Source organism: Capsicum annuum, chromosome 1, assembly GCF_002878395.1.
Source record: "Capsicum annuum cultivar UCD-10X-F1 chromosome 1, UCD10Xv1.1, whole genome shotgun sequence".
NCBI lineage: Eukaryota > Viridiplantae > Streptophyta > Magnoliopsida > Solanales > Solanaceae > Capsicum > Capsicum annuum.
In genome coordinates, this window is record NC_061111.1 from 218,838,438 (window position 1) to 218,849,945 (window position 11,508).

Genomic DNA, 11,508 nt, shown 5'->3' on the forward strand with positions numbered 1-11,508 from the left:
TATTATTTTCTCTATAAGCGAAGGCCAACTTACTTTTATAAGTCTACAATACATGAAAAAAACTAGACGACGACATTTATGTAAAAAAATGCATATCTCACTTAAAAAGAGAGTTATGTAACTTCTATTACATAACTCTCTTTTTAAGTGAGTTATGTAAAAAAAATACATAACTCCCCTAAAAAAAGAGTTATGTACTTTTCTAAAATCTTAACTCCGTTTCTAAACTTCCGTTAAGAATAATATATATTACTCTCTTTTTTAAGAAAGTTAAACATATTATGGTAATATTTTAAATATATAATATATTTTGATACTTTTTTTTAATTTCAGGGTATATTTTGATTGAGGACTCTTGGATTTAGGCCTTCCAAGGGCCAAACCCCTCAAAAATAGTCCAATCAAACTTCTCAATCATTGGGCTTAGTCCATTTCATTCTTCAAAATTCGCAACTCAGCTACCTTAACTTACTGCACATGTACACAATATCACCATATATCACGTATATTGACATTATATCAATCCATTTGAGAATTCAGCATTGGGTCTTGATTCAAGAGGATGTGGGTCCCTTGGCTCGTTAGAGAAATTCAAGGGTAGCAAGTCTCATTGGACTCCAACAAATTCACATGCCACAAAAAAAATGGCAAGTTAATATTTATCCAGAATATAAGGTAACTAATTCAAATAAAATAATATGAAATTGTGCTTAAAGATCATGAGACAGTAAACAAAAAATAATGTATATTCAATTATAATAAAGTTGAAAACACAATTAATTTCTATTTACTGTCGAGAATATCAGTAACTCTAACAAAGGATTAATATACACTGGAAGTTTATGACTGCCACACTATATAATGCTAATTGATCTATAACAGTAGATTAAAATTTGAAACAAGAAATACTGTGGAAAAGAAAGAACTTAATGTCGAAATTAGCGGGTTAGAGATTAACAAGCACCAATAGGATGAAATAATGAACTAAATACTTGAAACTGCACACCTCAATCTAAAACAGTGAACTAGAAGAAAGACTAAAATAAGTAAATATTAGATAAATAAGGAAAAATGATCAAGCAACACAAAAACAATATTCAAAGGACGAAGATTTGAAGCTAATAAGCAACATCAAAATGAAAGTAAAATCAAAACTGTGAAGCAAAAAAATTCAGAACATCAATAATACATCAGCTATAACTTTCATCACAAAAACCTATGACGTTCAAGTCTATCTACAGCAAATAATTCCACTATTACTATGATGACAGATGAAAATTGCTACTAACGTGAAGAAGAAGAAGAAGAAGAAGTAACTAAAGAAATAACGAGAAAATATGTTTACCTTTTTGGAAGCAGCAAATCAGACTCCAAGCTCTGTTGGAATCTTTCACCACCGCTAGAAAATTCGAATTAAATTTCTTAGCCGAAATTCTAAACTGTCAACAGTCTTACATGGATGTATCCTAGTTATTAGCAAACCACCCATACTTACTTTGGAGTTTTGTCGCTTTTAATCAGCCCTTAGTGTTCAACTTCTAATCAGTGTATTTATAGGAAAAAAACATCATGAAGAAGAAGGAAAAAAGAAGTAACTATAGAAATAACAAGAAAAAATGTGTATACCTTTTCCAAAGCAGCAAAGCAGACTACAAGCTTTATCGGAATCTTTCACCACCGTCAGAAAACTCGAATTAATTTTTTAGCCGAAATCCTAAGCTGTCAACGGTCTTACATGAATGTATCCGAGTTATTAGCCAAACTTCCTTACTTACTTTAGAGTTTTTCGCTTTTGACCAGCCCTTAGCGTTCAACCTCTAATCAGTGGGATAGAGAGTTTATTTATAAGGAAACAAATTCGACTCACCTAATTTGAGCGATATGAGATCGAGATTTCTAATTGAATTTTTGGAAAAATCGATGGAGGATAAGGCTAAGCTGTTGGATTGTACCATTTTCATACGAATTTTTAGTATTACAAAAAATCTCAAACTTCTTAAATATATTACAAAAATTTCGACCGACTTGGAAGTAAGATAAAGAAAAAAGAAGTCTCCCCAAAATTGGAACATAACATATACATAGAATGTTATGTATATGTCGACTATGTTATGTATATTAATGGAGAAAGAATAAAATAATTAAAAAAGTGGGAGAAAGTATAATTACTTTCAAAAGGTTGGTATTTATGTTATTTATACTAGATTTAAAGGTTTGGGCCTATACGGGTTAGTTTTAGAGGATGGGTGGGTAGGAATTGAATAGGGAATGGGCTGAGTCCAAGTTTAAGAAATTAAGGGTAGAAATTAGGATGGAAAATGAAATTGATTTGGAAATAGGAAATGGGAAAATTTGGGTCATATGTTAAATAGCCTAATCAGTAGAATTTCAGTCAATTGCATTTTATCATGGTCATTTTCATGGAAATAATTTAATTTGAAGTGTAATTTTTGTCCTTTCCCCTTTAAATTTTAGTTGAATTGAAAATCAATTGTCCGATTGATTTCAATCACGATCGAATTTAATAAGCGGACTAAATTGAATCAAATTTTGAAACAAATTAACAATCAATTTAATCTCGAGCTTCATAATTTAATAAAATCAAATAAATACTTTTTCAAATGTTTTATCTTCAAGGTGATATATATTTAGACCAAGATTTTTTCGTCTGAATAAGTAATCAAGGCGAGTATTGATTCAGAGCCGGTTTTTAGAAAAGCATATATTAAATAACAAATATATACAGTCACGTAGGGCTGGACATATTTTGGTTTAAACCAAAAAAAAATGAAAAACCAAACCGATATTTAATTTTGGTTTGGTTTTTGGTTTTCCGAATTGGTTAAACGATTTGGTTTTCGGATTTTCAAAAAAATAATCTGGATAAACCGAAAAATTGAAATTATATAAATAATATATTATAATTTATATATTTATTTTATTATATATGTAAATATACTAAAAATTTAATATAATCTGATATAACATATAAATATATAAATTATAATCATTTAGTAATCCTAAATCCTAATATACTGTTTTGCTTTAAACCCTAACATTAACGTGAAGGCTGCAACAGCGTTCATCCATCCTCAGTTTGTCAGTTTATTTGAAATTTCAACATCGCTAACAACAGTCGCTGCGGAATGCGGCCACTATCGTCACGCCAACGGTGATGACTCAGCGAGGTTGATATTTATGGTTATTTCATCCATGTTGAATTAATTATATTTGGAAATAAAAAATAGGTTTGAAAAAAGATTATTTTTCTAAAAAAATCATCAATTTTAAATACTCACTACTTTAATCTTTAAACCAAAATAAAAATCCGAAATAACCGAATCGAATTTGTAAAAACCGAACCAAACTGAAATAATTTTGATTTGGTTATGGTTGTCATTTTCATCAATCCGAAAATCAAAAAACCGAATCGATATTCAGCAATCAAACCAAACAAACCGAATGTTCACCCCTACAGTGACATACATTTAAATACAGGAATGCATACTTAGTACCCAAAATGACAAAAGTTAACCTAAAAATCATTTTAAATAATCCTTTATTCGAGTGAAACAAATACTGTGAATTCATTTGAAATCGAAGCAGCTCAAGGATTAAATTAAGTAGTGGAAGGCAAAAATTAGATGTCAATTATTATTATTATTATTATTATTATTATTTTAATGAGGATGTTGGAAAAATAACTGTTTCTAAAATAAATAACCTTATCGCCCAAAATAATTATTTGAGTCTTTATGTTAAAGTTTTAGGGGAACATATTTCTTCTCTTGATAAAAAACTTGACGAATTAATTGAGTTAGTTAAAAAACTTAGTGAGCAGATGGATTCCTCTAATATTCCTTCTACTTCTGAAACCAAAGAAGAAGAAGGAGGATATATTTTATCCAAACCCTTGTATTCAAAGACCGCCTGAAATTGAAGGATGTGAAAAAATTTCTCAATTAGATCAATTAGAAAAACTTTTAGATAAAAAATTCTCTCGTTTAAACTTACAACCTCTTAATGTTTCTGATGATTTTGTGCAAAACCTAAAGTCTAATTTTGCTGATAATATAGAATTTTCTCAAAACATAGGTGATACTATCTCTTCTGAACTAAATAAGCTCAAAGGTATGGTTAGAAAACAACGGGGGAAAAATATGTTGACATTCCCCGCACGTCTACTGCGTATTATCCACGTCCAACTCCTCAAGATGTTCTGATAGAGGAAAGGGATTGGAATCAAACAAATACTTCTTATAGTGGGGATGCTATTTATTAATGGAATATTGATGGATTATCAGATTGGCAAATCTCTATTCTTATCCACCGTATGTCAATGTACTCTACTATTGCCACAGCTATTGCATCAGCAGAGAATCGAGCCAATCGTACTGACCCAACAATTTGCAAAATGATTGTTGCGGGCTTTACTGGCCAGCTTCGAGGCTGGTGGAATAATTTCCTAGACGATGGTAAACGCGAGGCTATATTTAATGCCATTAATGATAAACCAGGTAAAGATAATTTAGGTCGACCGCTTCGGGCAGGGCGCCCAAATGCTGTTTATACCCTTATGCTTACAATAATTGAACATTTCGGAGGTAGATTTACCAATCAGTATAAAAACATTAGAACTCTTCTTAATGGTTTGAAATGCAGACATTTAGGCGAATTCAGATGGTATAAAGACACCTTTTTTAGTAGGGTTATGGATTTACCCGAAAGTAAGTATGAGCAGTGGAAAACAAAATTCATTGATGGTCTTCCCCCTTTATTTGCTGAAAGAGTTAGAAAATACTTAGAGGATCTTATGGCGAGGTCCAGTATTCAGAAAAAACTTATGGTCAGCTTATTGTAGCTTGTACTCAAAAGGGTTTAGCCCTTTGTAACGAGCTAAAATTAGCTAAACAGATTAAGCTTGACAAACTCAGAGAAAAATCGCAATTAGGAGATTTTTCTGAACAATTTGGTATGGATAAATCGGTCGCAAGAAAAACTCAAAGATATTCTAAGTCTGATAAATCCTATAGAAAGAAATGCTCTAGACATAGAACCAAAGAAGATCGTGAAACAAGAAAACCCTATCATAAGTCTACTAGATTTACGAAAAGTAGATCCAAAAGAGAATTAGCAAAAATCAAGTGCTATAGGTGCAACCAATATGGTCATATAGCTCCAAACTGTAAGTTACAAAAACTCAAGTCTTTAGGACTTTCTGATGAAGTGCATGACCAAGTTTATGGTTTATTATATACTTCTGGTTCTGATTTTGATTATGATTCTACATCTGAAAATGATTTTGAACTACCTAATTCTGGTAGTGAACCAGATCAGGTTAATAAATGCAATGACTATGATAATGATACTTGTAATTATGACGAAATGATGTATAAACTACAAGCACAATTCGAAGATCTTGATTTAAATATTCAAACTCTTACTGCTGATAATGTCCTTGAATTACTGAAGGAAGTTACAGATGAAAAACTTCGTGAAAAAATTATTAATTTTGCTACTCAAAAAACTTCTTCTAATACTGCTAGTACTTCTAATGCTGCTAGAGAGAATACTTACGATAATTATCATATGTCTTATTCTTTATCTGAGGTTAATTGACATCTTGCATTGAGTCAAACTCCAGGTAGAGATACTACCTTTGAGGATTTAAAAATAGTATTTGAAAAATTAAAAAAGGAAATTAGTTCTTTAAAACAAAAATAGATGATCTTCGATCATAGGATTTTGAAAATTGAAGAAATTTTTTTTGACATTCCTGAAAATGTTATTTCTTTTACTTCAAAAGAAAAGGAAAAAGATTTTGAAAACTCTGAAGATTCTGAAATGGATAAAGTTAGTCTAAAAGATAATTTGAAAAGGGATTATTTCTTAGGTATGATGCAACTAGTTACTGCTCATAAATGGTATATAAATTGCACTATTCTTATTAATAAGGAATTTTCTATTACTAATATTGCTATGATTGATAGTGGTGCTGATGTCAGTTGCATTCAGGAAGGTTTAATTCCAACCAGATATTTTGAAAAAACTACTCACATAATTAAGTCTGCATCTGGTCATAATCTTGACATCAACTATAAATTGTCGTATACTCATATATGTCGAAAGAAGGTTTGCATATAGTGGGCATATTACTTCGGTGCCTGTCTGTCACGCCTCAAATCCTATTGGGGTGGACTTGCACCCTTAACCGAGAAGGCCCGGGAAAACCAGCTCATAACCTTATACTTCCCATGCATACCTCTATGACAACCCAAAATTCGGACAGCATCATGTCGCATATAAAAGGAAATAATCACCTGTATAAGCTCGAGCACACATATATATGTATATACAATACTTGTCCATTGGAGCCATCACGTCTATTAACAAAACACCACCTTGACTGTACATTAGGTCTACAAAGCCTCTAGACAATACACAGAGTTTAACTAAGGTCAGGACACACCCCGCCATATAACTAACTTCTATACAATACCAAAAGTTACTGGATATGACACGAAAAGCCCCGAAGCAAACTGGAGCTCACCAAAAGTAGCTGGATATATTGGTTTCTACTTGTGCGGTGTATGAGCTGAGGTACCTGTGCCTACAGCATGAAATGCAGGTCCTCCGTGGGGGACGTCAGTACGAAATATGTACTGAGTATGTAAAGCTGTAGATAATCACATATGATATAGGAGCTCAATAGAAATCAGAAACAAGTGAATAAATCGTAATAGGAGTGGATCACACTTACTAGAACTTGTGACAACCTGTACATTGTATTTATTCAATCACTTTACCTTCATTCTTATCATCTTTGTAATCATTACTATACTGTACTGTGACCATTAGGCTGCCTCCAGCACATATCAATTGGGATTGACCCATGATAGGCTTATACCCCTGGGATACCACCCATAAACACATAAATAGGGATCGACCCATGATAGGCTTATGCCCCTGGGATACCACCCATAAACACATAAATAGGGATCGACCCATGATAGGCTTATGCCCCTAGGATACCACCCGATAAGAGAGAACTTCCATCACTTAGTTCAATTAATCTTTGAGATTGTTATTTCGATCGCCACCACATTTTTGATACTTTGAAACAATGATACATCAATAAGAGACATATAAATAAACCATCAATGCAATATCAATGAAGTAAGAACTCATTGACATATCAATGAAGTATTTTGGAGTCATCAATGCCATAACAATGAAGTAGGAACTTATTGGTATATCAATGAAATGTTTTGGAGTCATTAATAGCACATGGATCTTATTTGAGTAACCGATACCTTCTGACATTCATTAGTGCAATAAACATGTAAGATTTGGAAAACAGGTAAGTATTGGAATGTCTTGACATCTTGTAGGGTGGAAACAAGTTCATTGGTAACGTAGGACATCATACAAAACCATTATGGATCACATGTTATTGAATAACTTTGGAAACTTTCTTAATAGAACAATTGTTCACTTTCATGCCAAAGATATGGTATAGAGTATGCTTTACATACCTGACTGTCAACCTTCAATACTAGTCTCAAATGGACTTCCCGTCTTTTTGGATTACTTATCTACAATGAACATATATAACAATCTATTATTAGCAACCAAACATTATAATTCAATTATTTGAATTCACCAAACTAGTGGTTGAGTAGTAAGCCTTAATTACACCACAAAGGGTGTCACTTTAACCCTCTTATACTCTAATTACATTCACATGCCATGCATATTCATACTACATCCTCCAATATCAAGTTTGGATTCATTTATCCTTCCAACCAATCCATTAAACCAAATTGAGCCATAGACATAAATAATCATCAATTCAATAGTATATCACCATATCCACCTTCCATAACACAATTACCATATCCACCTTACACAATTCAATACAACCAAACCATGCAAAATAGTCCATAACTCTATTTCCATCACCTTTCAATAACAACCAATACATATAATCCTCTATCACATATATACATATGGAAAAGAACAAAGGCAAACAATATTCATACCTTAGAATTCACCTCTTGATTATGCAATCATGTTTTGACAAATAATAGGTGTTGTTCGAAGCTATTGAGATGACAAACGCAGTTATCAAATTACATTGGAATTTCTACGGTTGAATCAAAAGTAATTTAAAGGTCAAATTTGGCTAGGGTTTGTTCTTTCTCAATGATTTATGATGAAGATGAGTTTTTGAACTCATATACATGTATATATACACATATTCCCGTCCATAATATAATAGGAAATGACCAAAATGCCTTTAAAATTTAAATAATGTCAAATCTGTCCTTTGGTGGACTATTTTGATAAGTAAAGTAGATCGACCATAACTCTTTGCTCTGATGTCGGATTTGTGTGAAATTGGTATCGTTGGAAGGATAATTCAAAGGGCTTTTATTTCATATAAAGTAGGCCACCCAGTTCGTCCTGTACAAGGAGTTACAGTCGTTTGAAGTTGACCCTAAAAAATCTATTTTGATAGGCTGAATTAAAACGAGTATAACTCCTTACTCAGACATTTGATTTGGATGAAACTTATTGCATTGGAAAGAAGACTCAAATATATTTCTTTTCATAGGTTGCAGCTCTCCCAGTTCATTATATTAAGGGAGTTATGATCATTCGAAGTTGACCCAAAAATTCAGCAGGCCTCAGTAGTTTGTGTGCAGGAAATTTTCCTGTACATTTACTATTCCCAAATATGCCGGCCACCGTTTTATAGTTTCGAATGTGCTCGATTATATCCGAAACCTATCTGTTTTTGGAAATCTTTATATCGTTGGAAAGCTTATTCAATAACCTTCGCATGGAACCATCGATGGACAAATTCCGGTATAAATAAAATAAAAAAATTAATTTCATATAAATAAGACCAATACACGTACTTGAATAAGCCAATACACGTACTTGAGTACGGGGTGTTACACTGGCGAAGAATCTTGGGTTATTCCTGCACAACTTTTAAGGAGATTATTAACTCCTCCATATATTGATCCAAGCATTATCAAATCAGGAAGAAATTCGTATAAGAGGAGGCGTGGAGTCGGAGAATCATTTTCATCAAGAAGAAATAAGTGCTTTGCAAGTAAGCGCGCTGGCCACAAAAGCACTACATGCCCGAATCATAATCCACCACGATCGTAGTAATTGCAGAAACTTGTGTTGTTGTTTGTTATGGACTTTTATATATTTAACTCATTATTGTGAACGTAATGTTATAATTTATTATATATATAATATCTTTTTTAATAACTTATGCATCAATAAAAAGAGGTAAAACAAGAGCTAAATAATATAATAGACCACAATTATTTTCAACAGATTATCCATCTGTGGAAACAGATGGACATTAGCTAGAAGAACACAACACAGTTCCACCAAACTGAAATATTTTCCTCCAACAGAGGACAAACTTGTCGCAACGGATGGATAATCTGTTGATAGAAAGCCAAAATTGCTATTGCTACTGAATTCAAAATTACTCCTTACCTCTAACCGTCTACATGTTAACTTGTATGTTTAGAAGAAATAAACAGAATGAAAATTGAATAAGATTTAAAAAGTCAAAGTCGACTAAAAATAAAATTTTCATTAAACAAAAAATAAAATACATTAGATATAGATCTGATATAGAAAAATTAAAATACATACGCTAAAAGAAAAAACACATTTTAATTATTATTATTATTATTATCATCATTAATGACAGCCGGCCAATCAACTCGCAGAAGCAGGGCCTTCATCAGCCTCTGCATCTCTTTGAACATCGTCACTCTCACGGCGACCAACTCCCTCTGTAGGTCATTAACCTACCTCTGAAGTTCCTGCGCAGTGTCGGGTAGAATAGCAATGTCCCAAATAGGATCAGCTATATCTAGAACATGCATGAATTGACAAAAAGTGTAAGACATAAAAGTAAAGAAAAGAGTCGGAATCTAATACAACGTATACTACCAAATGTTAGATTTACAAAGAAAAAAAACTTTCCTCAATGAGAAAGGAATATGCTTTTTGAAGAGAAATGGTTGAAGACGTCATACAAAAAGAAAAAATGCAAGATATAAATAAAGTAGAGTAGAATGTAGATTAAGGAGGGACCTATTTATAGAGGATTGAATCTGGATGTGTCAGGACAAAAGGCGCGACTGTTCAGCTCCATTGTATTAATTACATTTAAACTGCTGGCATTTTGTTTTCTATGAAAAGTCATGACTTTTTCTTTTACATTAATACTTCTCACCATTTTAAAATGATTTGAGACATAAAAATAGCTGTTATTATTGAGCTGTTGCAATAGATCATCCATCTGTCGCAACAAATTTACTATCTATTGCAATATATGGTCTATCGCAACAGATCTACCATCTGCTGCAATATCTGTTACAATATATGGATTATCTATTGCAATAGATGGAACATCTATTGAATGAGATTTTTTGATTTCTATATTAATACTTCTCACTTTTTCAAAATGGATTATGACAGGATAATAGATGTTATTATTGAGCTGTTGCAATTGATCGTCCATCTGTCACAATAGATTTACCATCTATTGCAACAGATTTACCATCTGTTGTAATATTTGTTGCAACATATGGATTATTTATTACAACAGAAGGACCATCTATTGAAGGGGATATTTTGATTTATTCTAACAACTGATACATCAGCTGCAACAAATAGAGAATTCGATTCATCAGCTGTTTTGCATGCAGATGAATAAACAACACTGTCTAACTTGTCTTGATGGGGTAGGAAGAATAAGGTGCGTGCAGATGAATGGATCCACTTTCATGCATGGGAGTTATGTATTATTGATTAGGCTACCATGACAAACACACATAAAGTGCAATGATTTTGTGAATGCAATTTTTCATCGATTAGACACTGATCCTTCAAACAAAATCCTACATTATACAGTTTAGTTTGATAAATGTGAACTAATAAAACTGAAGGGATGCTCATGTTTTTGTGTTAAGTTTGGGGAATGGTTCAAGTTTTTGCCGGTAGTGTAAATATCCAATAGTGATTAGATCGATTTTAATGGCGCAATAGACTTCTTGAAAAGCCTTCGAAGCCTCACACTACATCAAATAACGATGGACCCAATTGCAATTCCCTTGGTCCAAATTTATATAGATGGGTTGCTGGAGGAGACTATTATACAGCAGAAGGTGTTTGGGAGAATACCTATACGGGAAGGGGGTGGAGAAGGACATATAACATCTCAGACTTTATTTAAGAGGAAACACATGGAAGTAAGTAAGGAACTTCTAGTGAATTTGGCCAATGAAATTGACATGAGAAATGAAAAAATTGAATGATCTTCAAATATGGAAGTATATCCAAATATAAAAATTTGTCAGTCATTGAAGAAAAAGAAGAATGGTCAAAAATACTGGAGCTAGACACATTGCTAGAGACTGCAACTAGAGAATATGTCCTTAATGAAGACTGTCACAAAGTGCA

General features: G+C 32.6%; 1 long non-coding RNA gene across 1 annotated transcript; it reads right to left on the minus strand.

The window, feature by feature from the left end:
• Window positions 1-285: 285 nt before the first annotated feature.
• LOC124891433 lies at window positions 286-1,953 on the minus strand. The gene is made up of 2 exons (XR_007049692.1): window positions 1,627-1,953; window positions 286-1,538 (listed from the first exon to the last, which is right to left on the minus strand). It is a non-coding gene; the product is annotated as an uncharacterized LOC124891433 (long non-coding RNA).
• Between the last annotated feature and the right edge of the window lie 9,555 nt (window positions 1,954-11,508).